Below are 27,059 nucleotides of genomic sequence, written 5' to 3'. Positions count from 1 at the left end.
CTGGATCTGGATTTGGTAATGCATCATTTGACAGTCAAACCGGGGGCAAAGCCAGTGAAACAGAAATTAAGGAAAATGCATCCACAAGTGGCATTACTAGTCAAAGCGGAGCTGGAGAAATTATTGGATGTCGGATTCATACACCCAATTGATTATCCCGAATGGATCTCCAATTTAGTACCTGTCAGTAAACCAGATCGCAGCATCAGAATATGTACAGATTTCAGAGACATCAACAAAGCTTGTCCGAAAGATGACTTCCCATTACCAAATATCGACTTGATTGTTGATCTCACAGCAGGTCACGAAATGTTATCTTTAATGGATGGGTTTTCTGGTTATAACCAAATCAGGATTGCACCCGAGGATCAACATAAAACATCATTCACTTGTCCGTGGGGAACTTTCTGTTGGAATGTCATGCCCTTTGGGCTGAAAAATGCAGGTGCTACATATCAAAGAGCAATGACCACTATCTTTAATGATCTCATGCATATAACGGTGGAAGATTATGTTGACGATCTCTTGGGTAAATCAATAGACAGAGATACACACTTGGACATACTTTCAGTCATCTTTGATCGGTTGGAAAAATACAAAGTAAGATTAAACCCCAAGAAATGTGTCTTTGGAGTAACCTCCGGGAAGCTCCTAGGATTCATTGTGTCCAAAAGGGGAATCGAAGCCGATCCAGCAAAAGTCAAGGCTATCTTGGACATGCTGCCACCCAGAAATATCAGTCAACTTCGATCTTTACAAGGGAGACTCCAGTCTATACGAAGATTCATAGCACAACTTGCAGATAAGTGTAATCCTTTCCAGCACCTGCTACATAAAAATATCAAGTTCAAATGGGATGATAACTGTCAACAAGCTTTTCAGATGCTCAAAGATTATCTTTTGAATCCGCCAGTTCTGATGCCACCCATTCCAGATCAACCTTTGCTACTATACATATCAGCTACTCCAACAGCACTGGGGGCACTCCTAGCACAACAAACAGTTGACGGCAAGGAAAAAGCAGTATACTATATCAGTCGCACATTGGTGGGATATGAGCTAAACTACACACCAATCGAGCGTGCATGTCTCGCTGTGGTCTTTGCTTCACAAAAATTACGACATTATATGCTCACTCATAAGACTAAGTTGATTGCAAGAATTGATCCATTAAAATATCTTCTCAACAAAGCTACACTTACTGGGCGACTGGCCAAATGGGTAATGATCCTGAGTGAATTCGACATCGAGTATGTAGACAGAAAAGCGATAAAAGGACAAGCAATTGCAGATCAATTAGTAGATGCTCCCATGATAGATGATGTTCCTCTAAATTCAGAATTTCCAGATGAATCCATTTTAACAATATCACATGCAAAGCCATGGCAACTGTACTTTGACGGCTCATACACACAACATGGGGCGGGAGCTGGTATTCTCTTTATAACTCCTCAGGGCGATTCTATACCAAAATCATACTGCTTATCATTTCCTTGCACCAACAATATAGCAGAATATGAGGCATTAACAACTGGATTACGAATTGCAGTTCAGTGGAAGATCCAGGAACTTCGTGTTTTTTGGGGATTCTCAACTTGTCATCCGTCAAGCAACTGATGATTACCAAACAAAAGATGAAAAATTAATGCCCTACAAGCAACTGGTGGATGATTTGAAACAACACTTCACAAAGATAGATTTTGAGCAGATACCAAGAGAGCAGAATCGTGCTGCAGATGCCATGGCTACAATTGCTTCGCTAATTGATCTGCCTCAAAATGAAACTTGCTATGAGTTCCTGGTAGACAACCTGTTGGTTCCTTCATATGAGATCACTCCTACTGAAATGATATGCGTTGTTGGTCCCGAATCCCAGTTATATGGTTCCATCTTCACATACCTTCGCGACAATACCTTACCTCCTAATCTATCAAATAACCAACGTCGCACTTTCATTCGCCAATCCTCTCGATATGTCATTCTAGCTGATATCCTATACCGACGAGGTCTAGATGGCACTCTTCTTAGATGTTTAGAAAGCAACGAAGCTCAGATTGCGTTACGTGAAGTGCATGAAGGGATATGTGGTCCGCATACTAGTGGTCCTACCTTGGCCAAGAAACTCATCAGGACTGGATATTACTGGCCCAACATGGAAAAAGACTCATATCAGTTTGTCAAGAAATGTAAGCAATGTCAAATTCATGGAGACCTCATACATGCACCAACACAAGAACTACAACCACTTGCGTCTCCTTGGCCCTTTTGTCAGTGGGGACTCGATCTCATAGGCAAGATTCACCCTCCTTCTTCCAATGGTCATAAATTCATTATCACAGCCACAGAGTATTTCACAAAATGGATTGAAGCCGTGCCTCTCACACAAGTTACTGGGAAACAAATTGCTACTTTCATCCTTAACTATATTATTTGCCGATATGGTATTCCCAATTCCATTATCACTGATAACAGGCGTCCCTTCAAAAATCAGGATGTTCGTGAACTCTGTGACCGCTTCCATATTTCCCATCGCTTCTCCACACCATATTACCCCCAAGGTAATGGCCAAGCTGAGGCGTCTAATAAAACAATTTTTAAAATCCTCAAAAAGACAGTCAACGACGCTGGCTGTAACTGGCATATCCAACTCAATCCTGCACTTTGGGCCTACCGCACAAGTGTCCGCACACCTACAAGAGCTACACCTTACTCACTTGTCTACGGCGCTGAAGCCATCTTGCCTATTGAGGTCGAGTTACCTTCTTTAAGAGTCTCTTTGAAAAACATCATCAACGATGAAGATTACAGGGTCTCTCGCTTACAAGAACTAGAACTGCTGGATGAACGGAGACAAACTGCTTTTAATCATCTTAAGGCTTACCAACAACGAATGAGTCGCAGCTACAATCACAAAGTCAAGCCTCACACATTTGAAGAAGGTGACTTAGTCCTCAGAGAAAACCCCAAGAATCAGCAAGACAGAGAGAAGAGGGGCAAGTTCGAACCAAACTGGCTTGGTCCTTACATCGTTACAGCAGCCTATGGATCTGGTGCATATCAGCTCTCAACTACAGAAGGTGAACCTTTAGAGGATCCTATCAACAACATGCACCTTCGCAGGTTCTACACATAGCTCTTCGGAATATCCTAATTTCAAAAAATACAAAAAAATCAAAAAAATTCAAAAATACAAAAAAATTATAAAAACAAAAAAATCGTTACTTGGTGAAAACCTGGCAAACAGGCGCCTTGTGACACAAAAAAAATTGAAAAATTCAAAAAAGTAAAGAGAAATAATTTCGTCCAATGGTGAAAACCACTTCGGTGGTGCCCTGGGCAAGTACCATGGTGAAAACTGGGTCACCAGCGCCATGTGTAGAGACTTTGCTCCTCCCTCCTTCAGGATTCACTTTCATCCCTTCACTTTGCACACACTCACAACCTATTCACTCACAATAAACTTACCCATTCCCATCATGGCTTGTTATTGATCTACCTAAGATTGGTTAGCCATTCATAATAAACCCCCATTTTCACTCCCTTTCCATCCATAATAAATCAGATCCTATATGTGGCTACGGCAAATCCTATGTCTAGTGATGGGTGTGGAACTGAGAACATCACATGTTTTGAGGAGTACAGTTTCTTCCAGCTTCCTTCAAGTCTATCCGCGCACAATCCGCAATAAAGCAACATTTGCATCACAGATCCGCAATAAAATTTCATCTTCTCCACAATAAAGTATCAGTTTCATGGATTCAGTCAGTTTCAGATGAGACAGCAGCAACAATGGGCTTCAACAAATCAAATCTTTCAATAGACTCAGACAACATATGGTTCAGTGCTATCTATCCTTTTTGTGAAAGTGAACATTGTGACCACAATCAAATAAGACTTAAACAAGTGACAAGAGACACTAAACTTGAGGACTACAGTGGATGTTGGTGTCGAGTCTTGGTTTTCTTTTAATTTCATCTTTTTTGGTGACATGTCTTTTAGCTTTTCCGAGATGTCTTTGACTAGAGATTCTATCTCCAGGATGTCTTTGACTAGAAAGGCGAGGATGGGGTATCGTCACCTATTTGCATTTGCTGTCTGTGGATTGTCTTTTAGTAATGCTATGACTTGTCCAAGGATATGAGGACACTGTGAGTCTAGTATGAACTGGGGCATTCCTTGTTTGTGATTGTCTTATCTCCATGCAAACAGGTACAATGACTTTCTGGGTCAAACATATGCCTTGATTGTCATAACCTATTTTGCCATAATAAAGCTCAATGATGATAACGCACAAGAAGCTCTTTCACGTTCATATCTTCTATCTTCCATCCCCCTTTTCTGGATTGACTTCCATCATCCTTCTCAAGTCCGCGTAGCCTGCTATCACATGACTGAGTATAATGACACACCAAAAACATTTGCATTTCATGTAGTTTGCACCTGCATTACCACATATAAGCATTTCATACATACATATAGATATCACATCCTGCATACATCACTTGTTAGCACAATTTACACTTGCATTATCATATTCATCTGCATTACATACATTCACATTTGCATCATGCATACACATATACAACATAAAAGAAAAAAATATTGCATTGCATCATATACATATTTGCATCCATATCATAAGCATCACATAAGAACATCTCATCACATAGGTACAAATGCATATAGCTGCCGCAAAAATGAATCATCTCATATATATATAAAGTGTCATGATACAATGATGTCAAAAAACTCATATGGCTACAAAATCACCCGCAGGTGTCTACAATATAAAACAATGGTACAAATACTGATACAAGGGAGCCCTCTATGGCTATGATGAACTCCCTCCCTCGGAGCCGCCTGGCCTCGACGGAGTTTGAGCTATAGAAGGACCCGCTCCAGGATCACCCTGCCTATCTGGTGGTGGTGGAGGACCCATGACCCCACCACTCGATGCCTGTCTCCTCCAGCTCCCTCCCATAGTCGTCGCTGTATGCGATGGTCTATGGAAGCTCCTCGCCCGCTGATCTGCTGGCACTGCACCGTAGTAGAGGTCCCTCTAGTACCCTATCTCCTCTCTGGCTCGCAAGACATATGCGTAGCCTGCTCCTGTGTCCTCCGCCGCCTGCCTCCCTGCCCTCAGCGCTATCTCAGCCTCAGTGTAGCACTGAATATTCTGATCCCTCTCTCGCTCAGTATCCCTGAGCCTGATCCTAAGTCGGTCCCTCTCCCTCTCCAGATCCTGGATCTCATCTGCCTGGCCCTGGCAGATCTCCCTGAGCTCAATCAGCTCATCCTCCTCTGGATCCCCACCCTCTGCCCCTTCCTGTGGCTCTCCCTCGGCGGGTGCCTGTACCTATGCCTGCCCCTGTACCTATCTCGATACCTGTCTCGGTACCTGTCCTCGTCCCTGTACCTGTGCCTATAATGGCACCTGTCCCTGCACCTGTCCCTGTCTCTGTCCCTGTGCTCTCGGACCCTGTGCTGCTGGTACCTACAGGGGCAATCCACCGCGACCCCTCACCACCTGGGCTTGTCCCTCCTGTCCACCCTCCCTCCGAGGTGCCACCCTCCTCTCCCCAACTACTCCCCTCCGCCTCCGTCGGCCTCTGCCTCCATCACCCCCACCATCATCATCATCATCTCCTCCTACCTCTCCCTCCAGCAACTCTCCTGGATCTGTCAGTTGCGGGAACGGATGCTCTGCCCAATATGCGGAGTACTCTGCATCCATACCTGCATCCTCAATCTCTAGCCACATATCCCAATGTAGGGGCACCATTTCTGCCAGCTGTGTAACTGCCTGATCATATGACAACAATGGCCCGAACTGCGCCTGATCCCTCACTGTACGGGCATACATACCCGAGCCTCGTGGCATCCTCTGGATCCTGCCATACTGTCTGCATGCCCTATCCACCAGCTGTCTCTCCAAAATATAGGGCGTCTGCCCAATCAAATATCTGCTCCGGAAGGTGAAAGGCAGCTCCACTGCATCATCCTCCCACTCCTCACATCCTAGATACGGCCTCCAGATGACTACGTCAATGTCATCTATCACGCGCCTCCAATGCTCTAATCTACCAATCCGAGGCTACAAAGTGATCATATCATACAAATGAACAAAGCTCCGTCCATGACCCCTGCCTCTGAAATGTATCGGTCGTGTGATAGGCAGATGCTCATATGCCCAAACCTGCAGAAGTGTCACTCCATAGCCCAATCCCACTGATCCATGGTAGACGAACTGGTGCAGCTCATAATATAGGTGGGCCAACACACATGGACCCCACGCATATCTGGTGTGATGCGTCACCAATGTCTCCAGTGCTCCTCCCCAGCCCACTGCCAACCCCCATGTCGCCCTGTCCGGATATAGGAAACCACTGATGGCTCCTCCGATCACACCTGGCAAAGCTAACCCTGTCGCAGTCATAGTGTCCCATGCCACATGTCCTGCTCTCATCTCTAGCCCGGGATCCTGGAACACCCATCTCAAAGCCTCTCTGTCTCCATCTCGATCATATGGAATCAGATCCCCATCGATCGGTATATGTAGAATCCTATACACATCCTCGAGGGTCACTGTCATCTCCCCCATCGGCAAGTGGAATGTGCAAGTCTCGGAGTGCCATCTCTCCGCCAGCGCAATCAGCAGTCCCATGTTTGCCCAAAACTCAGGCACATATAATACATGTCTAAGGCCCATCTCCTCAATGGCAGCTCTATCCTGCAATGATAACTCCAGTCGCAACCTCTGTGTGGACAGGAATCTCTCCCGTGACTCTAGCATAGGCAAATACTCCTGCAGTCAAACAATCAAATCATGTCAGTTATTGTGGCATTCACTGTTCATCACATAATGCTACTCGCTATCTAAATGCATATGGTTATCTATCCTAGTGACATTCCCTGTTCATCACAAAGTGTTGCTATCTATTCTAGTAGTGCTCCCTGTTCATCACAAAGTACTACATGTGTGACATTCCCTGTTCATCACAAAGTGTTACTCACATCTCGCACTCCCTGTTCATCACAAAGTGCTGCTCATACTTTGCGTACTCCCTGTTCATCACAAAGTACTCTATTTTGGTGCTCCCTATTCATCACAAAGTACCTTGATCTATCCTAGTCTTCCTAGAGGACCTGCTTGAGTGTATCCTCTCAGCAGCTTATCCAATCGACAGCGTATGTTCATCACAGAACTGCCGATTTGACCTAGAAGACCAAAACTATGCATTTTCGAACATAAACGCGTTTATAACTCACAAACGCGCCTATTGACTGCACAAGCGTGCCTACATAACACAGACGCGCCTTTTCGACATAAACGTGCCTACATCTATCACAAACGCGACTTTCCATCATACACATGCCTAAACAACGTAGACGTGGCCGCATTCGACATAAACGCGGTTCCAGGCACAGACGCACCTGGCACGGACACAGACGCGCCTGGCACCGACACAGACGCGGTTGCACGTTTTTGCACTTTTCCGTGCCCTATTCCTAAGCGCATTTATTGCTATCTAGCATGCATTAATGACAAAAAAGCAAATGCATCAAAGTACGAGGAGGTTTGGTGGTACTTACCGGCTCTCCTGCCTCTGCTGGTCTCTGAAATCGGCGAACGCGGTCGAATCTGTGAACGAAAGCCATCGCTACTGACTGCTGCTGCTCTTTTTTTCGCTCTGCACTGTGATCTCGTGAGGGTGTAGATGACAATGAGGATGACTTTTGCCTGTGGTCTATCTTATAGCCTGCCATACCCCTTGCCCTCATTTCCCGAGTCAGTCTTCTTCATCCCGTGACTCTGTCACTTTATCCAGTCAGTCCATTCTAGCCTTTCTTTCTTATCGAGAGATTATCTGCAATCTTTTCAGACATTTTCATCCAATCTCTCGAGGGGGCATATCATTCCCATACTGGGGCAACTCTGTATCAGTTCATCTTATCTTCTTTGAAACAACGCGACAAGCCGCATTGTCTCAAAGAGGGGCAAAATGTAGACACCCAAAATTGTCATGTTTAATTAAATAAATATTTTATTTATTTAATTATCTAAGCCTAATTCTTCTATTAATTAAATAAATCTTTATTTATTTAATTAATTCATTTATCCTCTTCTAGCCTTATTTCTCATTTAAATAAATACATTTATTTATTTAAATTATCCTTTTTCCTAAATTAAATAAATATTTTATTTATTTAATTGATCCCATTTCCTCTATTAATTAAATAAATCTTTATTTATTTAATTAATTCATTATCTTTTTCTACAAATGACACATGTCATTCATCTCTTAATTCCTACAATACCTACCTCTTTCATTATTTTACTATTTCCTCTACCTACCCTCTAATCCTAGCCGACCTCTCTTTTTACACCTCTAAATCTTATCCCTCCATTTCATATTGTGTCTTCTATTTAAGAAGATGCTTCCTTCATTGTCAAAACCCTAATGATGCATTCTAACAACTTGATCACTTGGGTACACTACGATCCTACTTGCAACCACATTTCGTTCTTTGTTGAGCTCTTGTGCATATAAAATCTGAGGGCAAATATATCAAGCAAGATCAATGGAGATAGGAAGAATGGAGATCAAAACCCTATTGGACATGTGATGGTATAATCTTTGCGATTTTGTTTTATTTTGCATTGTCTTAGGTAATCTTCATATGTTATGGTGGATCTTTGTTGATTGTTAGGCTAGGGTTTAGTGGTTGGATTCATTTAGCCTTTCAATATTGTTATTATTGTTGTCCATTTTCACCATAAACAGTTTCCAAAAGAGAACTTATTCTATTTATGGACATTAGCTTTTAACATTGGCCAATTTCTTAGCGATTTTGTACATAGCAATTCCTTGGACATTGATATCCCACCATTCAACAATCTTATCAAATAAATCAAGGTTATGGGTCCGCATTTTTTCAAATCTAAAAGGGAAGGCCTTTCTCCTACTTAGGGAAGAAATACTCAAAATAATAGGAAAATGGTTAGATCCAATCCTAAACAGAGAAGACAAGTTGCAAGAGAAATCGATCAGCCAATCGGGAGAAATGAGACTCCTATCTAATCTTACTTGAATAAGATTCGAGCCACTATGCCTGTTGGACCACGTGAACTTGGAACAATTAGAGATAACTCCTTTAATGATGTGTTGTGTGTACCCCATTTGACAAACAATCTTCTTTCCATCTATCAAATCATCGATGGGGCAACAAGGAAAACTGTGGAGTTCACACCTGATTCAGTTATCATTAGAGACTTGGAGACTAGAGCTATTATTGCTAGAGGGGTGGTGGATCATGCATCTCGGTTGTATTCCTTTGAATATTTTGTTCCTATTGATGAGGATGATTCTTCATATGTTGATCACACTTCTTGTGTTGATTCTGAGGAGAACTTTGGTTACTTGAGCTTGGGTATTCTCACATGTGACCCCGTTCTTGAGCCTTGCATTTCATCTCCTCCTATTGATATCACATCACCTATTGCACCTGATGATACATGGATATTGCAATATTTTTTCCTTCTTATGATTCAGTGCAGCAGGATATACCTTGTCTTCCAGCTTCGGTTCATTGGGACGACTACTTGATAGACATTGCAAGTTTGTTTGTGGAATCCTACATTGCAGATTTGGGAGACATCATTGATGACATTCATCTTCTCTTTGATGAAGATGATCATTCTTTGATTTTTGCGAGGGAACACTCTGATCCTCTTGTTCATTATCTACATGATCATTCTTTCGAGGTTGATATGATTGTGGATTCTTATGTACATCATTTGGAGGAGGTCTCTTTATCCTTAGAGGAGACATGTGAGTTTTTGGATCATGTTCTACATTCATCTCCACTAGATCTTGGATTTCCTTTTTCAATAGTGTGGATCTAACACCTTATTTGGAGGGGGGAACTTTTAGCATCGACATGGGGATAATTGAGCAGTTTTTCAGAGACTCCATTCATCTTGAGTTTTTTTCCTACATCTTCCCTTCATGACTAGGGAGACTTCATGGACACACCTTTGGTTTTATTTCTTCGTAAGGGGAGGAATATTGTTTGACAATTGTGGAGTAGTTTCTTCATTCAGTTTCGAGCTTCTACCATTGGTGCATATTCTACATTCAAGGGGGGCTACTCGGTCTCTCTTCTTCTTCTCTCTTATGGGGCGGACTTTTCCTTAACATGGGGTTTTGTCATTCTCATACTTCTTTGCGAGTTATTTTGTGTAGTTTCATCTCTCTTTTGGGAGTGATTTTTTTCCCATTGGATTTTTTTATCTTTCTCTGTTTGTGAGAGATGGCATTGGTTTGCATGTATTTGCATTTGTACATGGGTACCTAACATGGCCCAGTAGTCGGGACACATCTTGCATTGTTGACTTAAGTCTACATTCCCCTAAGTTGCACTTAAGGGGAGGTGTTGATGTAAATTATGTCTCATAATTACACTTTACTTAAGTTGACTAAGGGTAATGCATTTCATAGTAGTTTGGATATGAGACACTTAGAGAAGTGTGCACATATGGATATTGTATCTAGGATAAATTACACCTTTTGTGGTCTTATCTTGTTGTTACATTCCACCTTCGGTGGTTGATCCACCTCTTATGGAATATTTTATTATTTCTCCTACCTACCCCTACCTACCCATGTTTCTCATTGAGCCACATGTCACGATTGTGTGCTCACATATCCATATGGTCTTGTCTTTGTTAGCAGGCTCATCCTACATTGTATGTAATGATCGAGTAATGATCCAAATGATCTCATTTTGCATCTTGATTAGAATACAGTTTATTCTCATCAAATCTATTTGTCTCTCTTTTGTGCTATTCAATGTTCTCTTGATCTTAGCTATTTTCAACAAATTCTTACATTACTTGACATACAATAACATACTATTTTTTTATGGTAAGTAAATAGCAACTAAGGAGCTGCATTCATTTGTATTGAAATAAAAGGTTTTTACAATATGGTTAAAAGGCACCAAAACCCAAAAACAACCATCAACAAAAAATAAGCTAGCAAGGTTTCACTCCTAGCCTCACAAAAAATTAAACCATCCATGACATCCAAGATACAAATCTATGCAATAGAGGTCAGTAAAGGAGATCCCATAAACAAGACTCCATGCAACCTTACAAAATAATTTAATATTTTTCTTTGCATTTAACATGGGAGCAGAGAAGCATGTTGAATGGGAACACATTTTTGGGTATATGCACGAAGTTGTGGTACCAAAAAGGTGCCACACTTCAAAAAAAATGAAAAATTCTCATAAGGCGCACACCTTATAAGGCATGCACACACTATAGGGCACGTGCGCTATAGGGCATGCGCACTATAGGGCGTGTGCCTTATGCGCATTTAAAACTTTAAAAAAAACCCGGTCCATATTTTGGATGCATTTTGCATTCCCAAACCCGCGTTTTGGCGATTTCGGGTGCCATTTTCTTACACTCGCTCTTTGTAAAAGCTTGATATTGAGCACTAAGCTGTCCATCTCTCATCAAAATGTTGCCACGCTATCGAAGAGCTCAAAGAGATATGTATTTTAATTTTCTTATTGTCATTTTTTTATTAATTTGAAGATTAAACTAGGTTTATTGATTTAAATTTATTTTCATTATCGGGAAATGAGATTAGACAAAAAAATATTGAAAACACTCAATCACTTCCTCATGAAGACCATATTGAAGAAGAAGCACATCAATCACCTCCTCATGAAGACCATATTGAAGAAGGAGCACATCAAGAACCTCCTACAATCCCTAGACATCCCATAGGTACACAAGAAAACCTATTAGGTCAAATAGAAAATAGCCAAAAAGAGCTTGAAGGCTTACTCACAAGGCTAAAAGATCCCACTAGAACAAACTCCCATAGGACAAACCTTGCCAGTTCTTTGCAGTCTATTGTATCTCAAATACAATCTGTGAGTGGGAAAATAAATTTTTGGTCCAGTAAGAAGGAAGAACAAAAGCAATTTTATGCTGACAAATAATCATATGCGGCAGTGAAGAAAAATAAAATTTAATAAATTTGACTTGTGTGCTCTTTTTACAGACCCCCGAACAAATCAAACTTTACACCCTAGATGTAGGAGATTCCCTATTCATTGGTGTCATCATGAAGGGATTAAAAACAATTTTTGGGATAGGTGGTGGATGGTATTTGACCAGCCCCCATGCAATAATCATGAGGTACCCCAATACTTTTTGAGAAAACTGTACTGTGAGTTTGTCCTTAATGAGATCCCAAACTATTTTGATTTTCTAAATTTCCAAGGTAGAGGAGGGGTTTCCTCGCATGATAGAGAGGGTGCACAGCGTGACCCAAATCTCCCACCAAGACCCTTGGCCAGACCTATGGTGGAGCATGTTATTATTCCTTCCAATGTGAAGGAGAGTATTGAGGTCGAAACTCTAAACTCGATTACCTCACTCACTCAAACCCTTATACAGTATGCTAGGCCTCTAGTAGAGGGTGATGTGAGTGATGATGGTGATTCTTCTAGGCATCGAGTTCCAGCTTATTTTTGTCGATCTTGTGTTTCACTTTGCACTTATGATCCTAATAGTTCTGAGAATGCACGTGCACGAGCGGAGTTTGCTATAGAAAACATTGTCATGACAGAATCCTTACTGAACAAAACATTTGGCATTAATACCCAGGTGAATTTCATTACAAGTTCATTTCACTCTTTTTATTAAATCTTATATGTAAATTTGAGAATATATCTAAATTAGTAAATTATTATGATAAAAAATCAGGGTCAAAGTGTTCACAATACTAGCAACATTCCTACAGCACCCTTTTTCACGACTTCGTCGACTCCACAGGTATACAATGAGTGAAGAAATACAATTATTATATGTAGATAGTTGAACCTTATGTGAATGATTTTCTAATTACTCATTTTGGATGTCAAATAGTTTGATGCTAGAGCTTCAACATCAACACCTCGCAGTGTATTTCATCGACAATCTTTCACCCAGGTAAACAATTTATCTTTAATGTTGTTATTAAATAATATAGATAGTTTTGGTGATTAATCAATATACTTTGTTTAATTTTTAGATGTTGACATCAGAGACTCCTCCTGTTGTCCACGCATCAATGGAGCAAGGTGTTGCTGCAGCAGTAGCAAGTTCAACTGCTTTAACAGAAGTATGAGACATATTTGTAAATTTAGTAAATTTAGCATTACATTTGTTATCTTAATAATATTTTATTGAAAATTTTAACGACACTTGTATTTAGTTTAATTTATATTGTGATGCTTACAGGAGGGGCTTGTCACTCCAAATCATGAACGTGCACCTATTGTGGATGAACATCATGATTATTTGTATGCGGTAAGTGACTATTCTATTATATGTCATTATAAAATTCAATTTTTGTATATGCTAACATCATTCTTTTCATTGTATCAGGTGGAGTTACAAAAAAGACTGGAGAGGAGGTCGAGTGGACGTACTCGAAAGACATCTGGATCATATACATCTCCATCCCCTCGACAGGCAAAGATATCTCGTGATTTGTTTCCTTCTCCTAGAGGTAAATGAATAGAATAGGGTCCTATGTTGTATGCCTATATGGCAATTTTTAACATATGTTTTGTATTACGAATATGTGACATTCTATCTCCATATGGCTTTTGGCAAGCTCCTATTTGACTTTATTGGATACCATGTTGTATGCCTATATGGCAAATTTGAACATATGTTTTGTATTACAAATATGTGACATTCTATGTCCATATAGCTTTTGGCAAGCCCCTAGTTGACTTTATTGGATATCATGTTGTATGCCTTTATAGAAATTTTGAACATATGTTTTGTTTTATGAATACATGAAATTCTATGTCCATATGGCTTTTGGCAAGCCTATTTGTTTGTATTGGATATATTTGATAGTTTTAATGGTATACAATGTTGCATGGATTTGTTGCTTTTTGGTTAATGCAAATCATTTATCATGGTTATCCATAATTGCAGTACAAGTGATTAAATGAATAATTGCACAAAGTTTATTGTTACTTAAGCTTTGAACCCAAATATGTGTTTGTAATCCAAGACACAAGCTTATGGAGATCAACACAAATTCAATAGTTATAGTTGAAATATGACTATACAAAGGAAACATGGAAAGAACCAAAATTAGACAATGCAAGACACCATTGTACCAATACCCATTCTAAAAAAATTGCATAGCCCATAAACTTATATTCATCTAATGCATGCACTTAGGAGATTTCGTTGCTAGGGTGTGGCCCGCAATGATCGGGCGAGTTGGAGAGAAAAAAAAGGCATTCCGAGCGTAAAGTCAGCCACCCCGACATGTACGAGCTGACGGTTCGGTGCCACGTTGAGTGGATTGAAAGATGGGGCATTGTACAACTTTTCATTGAACTCATCTGATGCTTTTTGTCGCAATCGAGAAAGTGTCACCACGAGAAACTGGATCCAAGTCTACCGAAACTAAGAGAGGATTTTTTAGAGTGCCATAACATGACCCCGTAGGATCAGACAACTTGTTCTTATGATTAATGGGCGTCGAGAAACGCGATGCCGAATATTGACAACTTTGAGCAACTTGAACACTTAGGCAATTTTGCTGCTAAGGTGTGGCCCGCAATGATCGGGCACGTTGGAAAGCAAAAGGAAGGTATTTCTAGCATAAACCTGGCCACCCCGATGCGTACAAGCTGACGGTTCAGTGCTACGACGAGCAGATTGAAAGATGGGGTATTGTGCAACTTTTCATTGAACTCATCTGACATTTTGTTTCGCAACCGAGAAAGTGTCACCACGAGCAACTGGATTCGAGTCTACTGAAACCGAGAGAGAATTTTTTTAGAGTGCCATAACACAACCCCGTACGATCAGACGGCTCATTCTTATGATTAACGGGCACCGAGAAACATGATGTCGAATATTGATAACTTTGAGCAACTTGACCACTTAGGTGATTTCGCTGCCAGGGTGTGGCCCGCAATGATCGGGCAAGTTGGAGAGAAAAAAGAAGGCATTCCTAGCATAAACCTGGCCACCCCAGCATGTACGAGTTGACGGTTCGGTGCCGCGACGAGCGGATTGAAAGATGAGGCATTGTGCAACTTTTCATTGAACTTATCTAACGCTTTTTGTCGCAACTGAGAAATTGTCGCCACGAGCAACTGGATCCGAGTCTACCAAAACCGAGAGAGGATTTTTTAGAGTTCCATAACATGACCCCGTAGGATCAGATGGCTAATTCTTATGATTAACGAGCGCCGAGAAAGGTGATGTCGAATATTGACAACTTTGAGCAACTTGAGCACTTAGGCAATTTTGCTGCCAGGGTGTGGCCTGTAACGATTAGGCGAGTTGGAGAGAAAAAGAAAGGAATTCCTAGCATAAACTTGGCCACCCAAACCTGTACGAGCTGACGGTTCAGTGTCGCGATGAGTGGATTGAAAGATGGGGCATTGTGCATCTTTTCATTGAACTCATCTGACGCTTTTTGTCGCAACCAAGAAAGTGTCGCCACGAGCAATTGGATCCGAGTCTACCAAAACTGAGAGAGAATTTTTTAGAGAGCCATAACACGACCCCGTAGGATCATACATCTCATTCTTATGATTAACGAGCACCGAGAAAGGCGATGCCGAATATTGACAACTTTGAGCAACTTGAGCACTTAGGCGATTTTTCTGCTAGGGTGTGGCCCGCAATGATCGGGCAAGTTGGAGAGAAAAAGAAAGGCATTCCTAGTGTAAACCTGACTACCCAAACATGTATGATCTGATGGTTTGATGTCGCGATGAGTGGATTGAAAGATGGGGCATTGTGCAACTTTTCATTGAACTCATCTGACGCTTTTTGTCGCAACTGAGAAAATGTCGCCACGAGCAACTAGATCCGAATCTACCGAAACCGAGAGAGGATTTTTTAGAGTGCCATAACACGACCCCGTAGGATCAGACGACTCATTCTTATGATTAACAGGCACCAAGAAACGTGATGCCAAATATTGACAACTTTAAGCAACTTGAGCACTTAGGCGATTTTGCTGCTAGGGTGTGGCCCGCAACGATCGGGCGAGTTGGCAAGCAAAAAGAAGGCATTCCTAGCATAAACCTAGCCACCTCGATGCATAAAATTTGACGGTTTGGTGCCACCATGGGCAGATTGAAAGATGGGGCATTGTGCAACTTTTCATTGAACTCATCTGATGCTTTTTGTCGCAACCGAGAAAGTGTCGCCACGAGTAATTGGATCCGAGTCTACCGAAACTAAGAGAGGCTTTTTTAGAGTGCTATAACACAAATGCGTAGGATCAGATGACTCATCCTTATGATTAACGGACGTTGAGAAACGCGACACCGAATATTGACAACTTTGTGTAACTTGAGCACTTAGGCGATTTCACTGCCAGGGTGTGGCCCACAATGATCAGGTGAGTTGGAGAGAAAAAGGAAGGCATTCCTAGTGTAAACCTAGCCACCGCAACGTGTATGAGTTGATGGTTCGATGCCGCGACGAGCGGATTGAAATATGGGGCATTGTGCAACTTTTCATTGAACTCATCTGACGCTTTTTGTCGCAACCGAGAAAGTGTCGCCACGAGCAACTGGTTTCAAGTCTACTGAAACTGAGAGAGGATTTTTTAGAGTGCCATAACATGACCCCGTAGGATCAAATGGATTGTTCTTATGATTAACGGGCGTCGAGAAACGTGATGCCGAATATTGACAACTTTGAGCAACTTGAGCACTTAGGCGATTTCGCTGCTAGGGTGTGGCCCGCAACAATCGGGTGAGTTGGAGAGAAAAAAGAAGGCATTCCTAGCATAAACCCGACCACCTTGACGTGTACGAGCTGACAGTTTGATGTCGGGATGAGCGTATTGAAAGATGGGGCATTGTGCAACTTTTCATTGAACTCATCTAACACTTTTTGTCGCAACCGAGAAAGTGTCGCCACGAGAAAATGGATCCGAGTCTACCAAAACTGGGAGAGGAATTTTTAGAGTGCCATAACACAACCCCATAGGATTAGATGGCTCATTCTTATGATTAACGGGCATCGAGAAATGCGATGCCGAATATTGACAACTTTGAGCAACTTGAGCACTTAGGCGATTTCGCTGCTAGGGTGTGGCCCGCAACGATCGGGTGAGTTGGAGAGAAAAAAGAAGGCATTCCTAGCATAAAATTAGCCACTCTGACGCATATGAGTTGACGGTTCAGTGCCGCAACGAGCAGATTGAAAGATGGGGCATTATGCAACTTTTCATTGAACTCATCTAACGCTTTTTGTCGCAACCGAGAAAGTGTTGCCACGAGAAACTAGATCCGAGTCTACCAAAATTGAGAAAGGATTTTTTAGAGTGCCATAACACGACCCCGTAGGATCAAATGACTCATTCTTATGATTAATGGGCACCGAGAAATGTGATGCCGAATATTGACAACTTTCAGCAACTTGAGCATTTAAGCGATTTCGCTGCTAGGGTGTGGCCCGCAATGATCGAGAAAGTTGGAGAGAAAAAAGAAGGCATTCTTAGCATAAACCCGGCCACCTTGACGTGTATGAGTTGACGGTTCAGTGCCTTGATGAGCGGATTGAAAGATGGGGCATTGTGCAACTTTTCATTGAACTCATCTGACGCTTTTTGTCACAACTGAGAAAGTGTCACCACGAGCAACTGGATCCGAGTCTATTGAAACTGAGAGAGGCATTTTTAGAGTACCATAACATGCCCCTGTAGGATCAGATGTCTCATTCTTATGATTAATGAGCGCCAAGAAATGCGATGCGAAATATTGACAGCTTTGAGCAACTTGAGCACTTAGGCGAATTCACTACTAGGGTGTGGCCCGCAATGATCGGGCGATTTGGAAAGAAAAAGGAAAGAATTCCTATCGTAAACAAGGCCACTGTGATGTGTATGCGCTGACGGTTCGGTGCCGCGACAAGCGGATTTAAAGATGGGGCATTGTGCAACTTTTCATTGAACTCATCTGACGCTTTTTGTCGCAACCAAGAAAGTGTCGCCACGAGCAACTGGATTCGAGTCTACCGAAATCGAGAGAGGCTTTTTTAGAGTGCCATAACATGACCCCGTAGGATCAGATGACTCATTCTTATGATTAACGGGCGCCGAGAAACGTGATGCCGAATATTGACAACTTTGAGCAACTTGAGCACTTAGGCGATTTTGCTGCTAGGGTGTGGCCCGCAATGATTAGGCATGTTAGAGAGAAAAAATAAGGCATTCCTAGCATAAACCCAGCCACCCTGACGCGTACAAGCTGACAGTTTAGTGCTGCGATGAGCGGATTGAAATATGGGGCATTGTGCAACTTTTCATTGAACTCATCTGACGCTTTTTTTCACAACTGAGAAAGTGTCACCACGAGCAACTGGATCTGAGTCTACCAAAACCGAGAGAGGCTTTTTTAGAGTGCCATAACATGACCCTGCAGGATTAGATGGCTCATTCTTATGATTAACAGGCACCGAGAAACGTGATGCTGAATATTAACAACTTTGAGCAACTTGAGCATTTAAGCGATTTTGCTGCTAGGGTGTGGCTTGCAACGATTGGGCGAGTTAGAGAGAAAAAAGAAGCCATTCCTAGTGTAAACCCAGCCACCCTGACACGTACAAGCTGATGGTTTGGTGTTGCGATTAGCGGATTGAAAGATGGAGCATTGTGCAGCTTTTCATTGAACTCATCTGACGCTTTTGTCGCAACCGAGAAAGTGTCACCACGAGCAACTAGATCCGAGTCTACCAAAACCGAGAGAGGCTTTTTTAGAGTGCCATAACATGACCCTGCAGGATCAGATGGCTCATTCTTATGATTAACAGGTGCTGAGAAACGTGATGCCAAATATTGACAACTTTGAGCAACTTGAGCACTTAAGCGATTTCGCTGCTAGGGCATGGCCTGCAATGATCGGGCGAGGTGGAGAGAAAAAAGAAGGCATTCCTAGCATAAACCCAGCCACCCCAACATGTACGAGCTGACGGTTCGATGTCGCGATGAGCGGATTGAAAGATGGGGCATTGTGCAGCTTTTCATTGAACTTATCTGACGCTTTTTGTCGCAACCGAGAAAGTGTTGCCACGAGCAACTTGATCCTAGTCTACTGAAACCGAGAGAGACTTTTTTAGAGTGTCATAACACAACCTCATAGGATCAGACAGTTCATTGTTATGATTAACGGGCGCTGAGAAACACGATATCGAATATTGTGAACTTTGAGCAACTTGAGCACTTAGGCAATTTCGCTGCTAGGGTGCGGCCTGCAACGATCGGGCGAGTTGGAGAAAAAGAAGAAGGCATTCCTAGCATAAAAATGGCCACCCCGATGCGTACCATCTGACAATTTGGTGCCACGATGAGCGGATTGAAAGATGGGGCATTGTGCAACTTTTCATTGAACTCATCTGACGCTTTTTGTTGCAACTGAGAAAGTGTCACCACGAGCAATTGGATCCAAGGCTACCGAAACCGAGAGAGGATTTTTTAGAGTGCCATAACATGACCCCTTAGGATCAGATGACTCATTCTTATGATTAACGGGCGCCGAGAAATGCGATGCCGAATATTGACAACTTTGAGCAACTTGAGCACTTAGGTGATTTTGATGCCAGGGTGTGGCCCGCAACAATCGGGCGAGTTGGAGAGAAAAAGGAAGGCATTCCTAGCGTAAACCCGGCCACCCCAACACATACGAGCTAACGGTTCGGTTCCGCGAGGAGCGGATTGAAAGATGGGGCATTGTGCAACTTTTCATTGAACTCATATGATGCTTTTTGTCACAACCGAGAAAGTCTCACCACGAGCAACTAGATCCGATTCTACCAAAATCGAGAGAGGATTTTTTTAGAGTGCCATAACACGACCTCGTAGGATCAGACGGATCGTTCTTATGATTAACAGGCGCCAAGAAACGCGATGTCGAATATTGACAACTTTGAGCAACTTGAGCACTTAGGCGATTTTGCTGCCACGATGTGGCCCACAACGATCGAGCAAGTTGGAGAGAAAAAGGAAGGCACTCCTAGCGTAAACCTAGCCACCCCGATGTGTACAAGCTGACGGTTTGGTTTCGTGATGAGCGGATTGAAATATGGGGTATTGTGCAACTTTTCATTGAACTCATCTGACACTTTTGTCGCAACTGAGAAAGTGTCGCCACGAGTAACTGGATCTGAGTCTACCGAAACCGAGAGAGGTTTTTTTAGAGTTCCATAACACGATCCCGCAGGATCAGATGAATCATTCTTATATGTCACTAACATCGATAAAAATGATGCCAAATTTTGACAATTTTTCACACTTTGAGTGATTGACAACAAATGAGCAATTTTTACATCTTTTACCATATTAGCAGGGTATACTTCACGAAATGATCCCATGTGATCTCTAATGGTCCAAAATGACATTATTTACATAAAATCACACAAAACAAGACAAAAACACATTTTTTTATATTACAATGCCTCAAGTAGTCAAAAATACAAGTCATGTACATATATCCAAATAAGATTGATATTACAATTTTTTAAATTTATATTTAATCCAATGAACCATCTAGATCTTCTCTACTCTTTATCGTGGTCTACCCCCATATATGATCAAATGCACATTTGAAGCTACAACAAGGTTAGAATAATGAAGAATCATCCTATGTGTCTCGAAGTCCTCGAACAACCACAAGTTAGACTTCTTCACTAGATACCTTCTAAGCCATGTACCAGTAACAATTACTGATCCTGTGGGGTACTCAATATTTTCTCCATCTACCACAGGGCCATCCAATTTCTTTTTTGCATCCACACAACGACACAGGTAATAATCTATTCCTTCTTCTTTGTCTTCAGCTGCAATTACTGCATAAACATGCCCTGCAATGATAAAGTGAGAATAATTTAGCAAACAACTAAGGTAAAATATTAAAATACAAAAAATTGCATGCAGATAATTTACTTGGTTGGACTAAATCTGACACATGGTCAAAGTCAACTGATGCTTCCATCTATGTTAGTTGTAGTGCACTCGGAGGTCGATATGTCTCAAGTGGGATTAGAGGCCTCATACACCATCCGTCCACCCACTCCTTTGACTCACACTCATTATAGGAACCATATCTACATGAAGAACAATAACATCCCATCCATCGCGTATGGATAGTCCATGAACCTGCATTAGAGCTTTTGAAAGAGTATATCTCACTCGATCCTGTCAATGTACAACAATCTTCTAATTTTGCAATGCTACCAACCAAAAAAAATTGCAAACTAAAGACTTACCTTGATTACCTAGACCAATTGTACCATTGCACCACTGAACAATTGATTTTGCATCTTTCAAGTTTGCATTCCCTTTGTACTTTAACTCTTCTTGTGCTAAAGCTCTTTTAATACATGCTCCTACACCATCATGCTCCCCTTTTCCATGCCCAGCCTTAGAGAAATTCCACATATGTTGAATAGCAGTCAACTTATGCATCCCACTCAACCAATAAAACATTTGAGAGTTCTTAAATTGTGATGCACAATTATCTAACCATATGATATGTTGATGGAATGATATGCCTCGGCTAGCCAAATCATTGTAGAATATCTGAAAACAACCAGCTTGCACAAAATTTGTAGAGTGTGAGCGATCATCACTGATGTAAAAATGATACTCCCTCAATATCTTACTATCCTCTTCCATACTATCATATGCATGAATGAATGCTATATGCACAAATATAGCAACTTGCAACTTGTATGGAGTTGTAATATTGTGATCGCACCTCATTCTGCGGTTGCAGTGTGTAGTTCTCTGCAAAGTCAACAATTGAAACGATTGTATGAAGTGGAAATGTGTCCTTCCATAACTTAAATTGTGAGTCCAACCAACGAGCTTGATGGTTATGCCTTGCATACTCATACACTATATTCTCATGAAAGATGCCCATAAACTGATACACTAGAATCTTCTCACTAACCAATTCACACCTTTTTGCTTCTTTACCATCTTTTAGCATGTAGGCCGTTGTCTTGTATTTTCCAAATTCTACTAATTCATTACCAATTTCTTGTCCAATATCCATATGTTGACAAATTTGTCAATGTCGCAATCCAACACAATCAACACATGTGTCATCCAAGCAACACTTATTGTAATATACTTGACCATCTACTCTTTCACATAAGATGCTAGATATGAATTCCCTTGAAGATGTCAGTGGACCATTTAGGTTGCATTCCTACAAAACATTGTTAGCATGCAAATCTATACATATGTGTTGATAAACATCATAATGGTTAGAAAATTCAATATGTACTCTACAACAAGAAGTTGTGCGTGTGTGATTTATTTTGACATAAAAAGGATTTACCATTTCAAATAATATTTGACTAATTTTAATTTGAGGATACATACGTTGAAACTTGGCAAAAAATTGTGTTTGAGTCATATCCAAAAAATGTTTTGGATGTGGATCACGGATTTTACTACCAATCCTCCTTCTTACAACATCTCTTTGATTTGGAGAGACCCTTGTGTTATTCTTCAAAAAATCTTCAATTAGGGATCTCAAGGCTTCAACAATTGCTTTATCTTTCCATGGTAATCTACCAGAAAATGCCCATAACTCATTGTTATATGGATCCTCCGCTCTTTGTCACCTTCCCATAGCTCTCATTAGAGTTTGTCTACTTATCTTCGATTGTGTTACTTGTCTTTCTAAGGAGGCGAGCTTTCTTAGTTTGAGTGCTTACAATTATTGATGTAATGACACGTCGTGTGGCATTACTATCTTTTGTGCATGAGTTAGAACCAACAGTATCATATGCATTCATTAGATTCTTCACAATAGATTTGTCACTTGATTCAATCGATGTTCTTAGCCCAAGAATCTTCATTATGGGCCTAAATTTCAGATTTCTCATCATTTCAACAAATAGTTGACATCTTCTTGTCTCATTTAAAGGCTCAAAATATATTTTCCATATTCGATTAGCATGTCTTTGACAAGTACGCTTTGGAATCTTCTCAACCATTGGTTTCAAAACATTAGCATCAATATCAATCAAATACTTAGGCTTTCTATGCAAAACTCTAGGAGGTGTTCTTAAACTTTGAGTTACCTCAAGATTAGGAATGTCAACAACATTAGGGATAGGTGGCATTCCTTCAACCGGAGATGAAAATGATGACATACCTTGAAATTGAGGTGTACAAGATGGTGTAGCTCCAATACTTGATGTCAGTCATGAAGTACTTGCAATGTCAAATGTCATAGAGGGAGTGCATTCAATATGAGATGTTGTAGACACCAACGGTGTGCCAATAAGAGATGGTGTGCCTTCAACTTGAGATGTAAGAGATGGGGTGCCTTCAACTTGAATTGTGGTAGACGTGCTCTCAATCTCGGGATTCAATTGTCTCATTGCATGAAGGTTTTGCATCTATTTCCTTTGTATGGCCAATTTTGTCTCTCTCTTAGATTGGATGGATATTTCATGTTCCTCTTCAATTGGCACCTCTTCTTCTATGGTATTCAATTTCCTTTGTTCACGAAGTTGCTTCATTCCTTCTCTTTTTTTTGCATTCTTAGCTTCACGCTCTTCCGGTGTTACATTTTTTGGTCGTTTCCTCGGCATGATGATGATTTCTACATGTACATGCACATAAAAGAGAATAAAGTGAATTCATAAAGAGATTTCAAGAGGCATAAGGGGCAGTCCTAATGGATCTATGATTGTCCTAATTATGTTAGGACATTCCTAATGCATCTATGACTTTCCTAATTATGCATATGTTAAAATGGATATATGAAATTGAAATTATTTCATGTATTCCTTTTTTAAATTATTTCATAAGTTCTTAAAAAGGATGTATGAAATTGAAAATTTTGTTTTAAACCACTAAACAAATAATTTTCTTATTCAACTTCCTTCAAATGCATTGTTAAATCTAATGTAAATCTAATAGGATTATAATCAATTTTGACTCACACTTTTATTCTAACATTTAAACAAAATAACACTTAATAAGTATTTGAATCCTAAAAACAAGAAAATATTACCTCAATTATTCAAATTTGATAAAAAAAAACTATGTTCTTCCTCTTTGACATTGCCAAATGAAAAAAAGGTGGTGGAGAGCTAATGGAATGTATAAAATAACCTTGCATAAAATGTCAACACCATGAAAAAAGCATTTTTTATCTGATCATGCATAGAAAGAAGACAAAATGAGAGAATGTGGGCTTGGATCATGGGTCAAGGGTCCCATATAACCATTTTTTAATGCAGCTCATTTGGCTAGCGCCAAATATGGCGCTAGCCAAATGACTTCCATTGAAATTTTTTAACCTTTGATAAATTTCTACTCTATACCCTATAACCGTTTTTTAGTGCAGCTCATTTGGCTAGCGCCAAATATGGTGCTAGCCAAATGACTTCCATTGAAATTTTTTAACCTTTGATAAATTTCTACTCTATACCCTATAATCTATACTCTATACCCTATAGTTTGATAGCTACAACCATAATAAATTAAACCATTTCAAACCTATAACAAATACCCTAGATCATATGACCAAATATGCTAAATCCTCAACCCTATACAATAACCATAGACCCTATAACCCAATATGCTAAACCATATGAGGTCGTTATGGGTCGTATGGTGTCCTAAGGGGTCATATGGTGTCCTATGACCCCTTAGTAGACCATATGATCCCCTTAGGACACCATATGACCCCTTAGGACACAATGTGAACCCTAACGACACGTAAGGGGTTATATGGTATCCTAAGGGGTCATAGGACACTATATGACCCGTTAGAACACTATATGACCCGTTAGGACACCATATGACTTGTTAGGACACCATATGACCCCTTAGGACACAATATGGTGTCGTTATGGGTCGTATGGTGTCGTAAGGGGTCATATGGTATCCTATGACCCCTTAGGACACCATATGACCCCTTAGGACACAATATGGTGTCGTTATGGGTCGTATGGTGTCCTAAGGGGTCATATGGTTTTTTATGGCCGTATGGTGTCCTAGGGGGTCATATGGTGTCCTATGGGGCCATAGGACACCATATGACCCCTTAGGTGTCGTTATGGATCATATTGTGTCTTAATGGGTCATATGGTGTGTTATGACCCCTTAAGACACCATATAACTCCTTAGGACACTATACGACCCATAATGACACCATATGGTGTCCTAAGGGGTCATATAGTGTCCTTAGGGGTCATAGGACACCATATGACCCCTTAGGACACAATGTGAACCCTAACGACACGAAAGGGGTTATATGGTATCCTAAGGGGTCATAGGACACTATATGACCCGTTAGGACACCATGTGACCCCTTAGGACACCATATGACCCATAACGACACTATATGGTGTTCTAAGGGGTCACATGGTGTCGTAAGGGGTCATATGGTGTCCTATGACCCCTTAAGACACCATATGACCCCTTAGGACACCATATAGTGTCGTTATGGGTCGTATGGTGTCCTAAGGGGTCATATAGTGTCCTATAGGGTCATAGGACACCATATGACCCCTTAGGTGCTGTTAGGGATCATATTGTGTCTTAACGGGTCATATGGTGTGTTATGACCCCTTAAGACACCATATGACTCGTCAGGACACCATACGACCCATAATGACACCATATGGTGTCCTAAGGGGTCATATAGTGTCCTAAGGGGTCATAGGACACCATATGACCCCTTAGGACATAATGTAAACCCTAACAACATGTAAGGAGTTATATGGTATCCTAAGGGGTCATAGGACACTATATGACCCGTTAGGACACCATATGACTCCTTAAGACACGAGACCCCTTAGGGCACAATATGGTGTCATTATGGGTTGTATGGTGTCGTAAGAGGGCATATGGTATCCTATGACCCCTTAGGGAAAAATATGGTGTCGTTATGGGTTGTATGGTGTCCTAAGGGGTCATATGGTGTCCTATGGGGCCATAGGACACCATATGTCCCCTTAGGTGTTGTTAGGGATCATATTGTGTCTTAACAGGTCATATGGTGTGTTATGACCCCTTAAGACACCATATAACCCCTTAGGACACCATACAAGCCATAATGACACTATATGGTGTCCTAAGGGGTCATAGGACACCGTATGACCCCTTACGACACAATGTGAACCCTAACGACACGTAAAGGGGTTATATGGTATCCTAAGGGGTCATAGGACACTATATGACCCATTAGGACACCATATGACCCCTTAGGATACCATATGACCCATAACGACACTATATGGTGTTCTAAGGGGTCACATGGTGTCGTAAGGGGTCATATGGTGTCCTATGACCAGACACCATATGACCCCTTAAGACACAATATGGTGTTGTTATGGGTCGTATGGTGTCCTAAGGGGTCATATGGTGTCCTATGGGGTCATAGGACACCATATGACCCCTTAGGTGTCGTTAGGAATCATATTGTGTCTTAATGGGTCATATGGTGTGTTATGATCCCTTAAGACACCATATGACCCCTTAGGACACCATACGACCCATAATGACACCATATGGTGTCCTAAGGGGTCATATAGTGTCCTAAGGGGTCATAGGACACCATATGACCCCTTAGGACACAATGTGAACCCTAACAACATGTAAGGGGCTAAATGGTATCCTAAGGGGTCATAGGACACTATATGACCCGTTAGGACACCATATGACCCCTTAGGACACCATATGACCCATAACGACACTATATGGTGTTCTAAGGGGTCACATGGTGTCGTAAGGGGTCATATAGTGTCCTATGACCCCTTAGGACACCATGTGACCCCTTAGGACACAATATGGTGTCGTTATGGGTTGTATGGTGTCCTAAGGGGTCATTTGGTGTCCTATGGGGCCATAGGACACCATATGACCCCTTAGGTGTCGTTAGGGATCATATTGTGTCTTAACATGTCATATGGTGTGTTATGACCCCTTAAGACACCATATAACCCCTTAGGACACCATACA

The sequence above is a fragment of the Cryptomeria japonica genome, chromosome 4, assembly GCF_030272615.1.
Source record: "Cryptomeria japonica chromosome 4, Sugi_1.0, whole genome shotgun sequence".
Lineage (NCBI taxonomy): Eukaryota > Viridiplantae > Streptophyta > Pinopsida > Cupressales > Cupressaceae > Cryptomeria > Cryptomeria japonica.
The sequence above is the reverse complement of the archived record's forward strand: the minus strand, read 5'-3'. Positions refer to the sequence as shown.